This window comes from Fusarium tjaetaba (genome assembly GCF_013396195.1).
Source record: "Fusarium tjaetaba strain NRRL 66243 chromosome Unknown NRRL66243_c0000037, whole genome shotgun sequence".
Classification (NCBI taxonomy): Eukaryota; Fungi; Ascomycota; class Sordariomycetes; order Hypocreales; family Nectriaceae; genus Fusarium; species Fusarium tjaetaba.
The window spans coordinates 1-1,940 of NW_023501233.1; positions in this window are offsets into that span (position 1 = coordinate 1).

The following is a 1,940-nucleotide window of genomic DNA, read 5'->3' on the forward strand; positions in this document are numbered from 1 at the left end:
GGGCAACACAAAGTTCCAGAAGAAGCCAAGTCGCATACATAATAAATACCATTTGACTCCCCTTTTCCTTCAACCGCCAGCTTGCTGGAAGATCGTCATCCCCTTTCTCCCGCCACATGCCCTGCGCATCGTTGTGCGTACCGGACAACGGTCCCTAATTTCCTTCCAAAGGCACGGGCTTTGCAGTCTGGCTGCCTCAGGAACTTGTAGGCCAGCCAGCCATTACCTTTCAATTGGGAGTAATCGCACCCAGCCCTGTTTGCTTACGAGCCTTTCCCTTTGACATCAGCCGCTGAGCCTACTGCAAGCCTGCTCACCTGCACGACTTTTGGGCCATGGTAGCTCGTTCGCCAGAACCCGTCAGCAGTCAGATTTAACCATGTCCCAAATTGCTGCTTCGGTGCTTGGTTGCTGACCGCCAATGGAGAAGAAAGAAAACGGCACCAGTACTCAAAACGAAGTATATGTTTGTGTTACTTCCCCTCTCTATTCCCCTATCTCTGGCAAGATCACAAATGGTGACATTCAGGCGATTCCTCCCTTGTCTTGAGGTTACTTGACTAAAACGCTCGACTGGGTTAGTCTTTTGTCCGAAACACGACAAAGAATCTGCCATAACAAAGCGCATGTTCTAAAAATAGCCGATCCTGTCTTAGCAACTTGAAATTAGCTGGAACAAGCCGACAACTGGCTGGGCTTGCTCAGCCTGGCTGGTTAGACATTGATGATGCTGGGGCGCAGGCGGATACGTACATGGCATTTTGCGGTCTTGTCCGTGAATTACCTCTTCCTCTTCGTTCTGAATTCTATCCAATCTCGGACCAGTGAAAGGTGGTGGGATTGTGGTCCGCCATTCTAACTGCATTTTTCTGCGGTAAATTTACAGACAAGGCCACCAAGTAGCGGGCTTTGAAGCTCAGTTGTTCTCAGCCGAGCCAACATCTAATGCAATGGCGCGGAATCCTTCGTCCTCACGTCAGCTGGCACTTGATGGAAACCACGGGCTCCCAGCCCTACGGTTGAGGCACGAAGCTATCGAGCTTATTCAGGCTGTTCATATTTGTTGTGCAATATTCGTTGGATATTCGTTACTGGATCTCTTTACCTCGGATATGGGCTCGTGCATCTAACGTAGAACTGTCGCTGGAGATCTTCCGGTAGATCACTACATATCAGTGCTTTCGCTATCAACAGCATTCAATTAGCCTAGCACAATCCCCAGTACCCTCAATATCGAGCGGCTTGTGGTCCCCATCCTCGGTTGCTTTTCCGAGACATCGGCTGGTTCTGGTTCAGTGACAAGAGGAACATAATGAAGCTCGTGGCCTTGCTACTAAGTCCCGACGACTGCTACCCTGAAGAGCCTCGACCAGTAATGCAAGGGGTTACGAAATGTCTTGAGTTCTCCCATCCTGTGCAGCGCCGGAGCAACACGAGTCATACTGCATCTATTCAACGTCCCAAATGTTGCGAAAGTATAGCGACTGAGCAGTCAATAATCACTTCATATGGCCAATACTGTGTACATGTATCACTTGCCTTGGGTTATTCTATTTAATAGATAGCACTTCTATTTTACGCCAAACCTTTGTAGATGCCCGACACGAGTCTAGCATTACACACTGCTGCAGGGTAAACAGATCGATATACTCAACACAGACAATAACACAGTACTAAGTCGAATGCGCAACACCGAATTGACATATCCGGATTCCGAAAACACTGCAAAGACCGACCACTGAGACGCTGATATTCGAGCGTACGAAAATGGATGAACTCACGGGGTTCGCGCAAAGTGTAAATGTGACATACTCTACTTAGTATCCGACGATGAAATTCATATTTGGTGCCGCAAAACCTTCATATCATAGTCAGAAATTGGTCCAGCTCTCTCCTGCAGATAACAAAAAAAGAGAAACATGATGCTCCCGCAGTGGGTC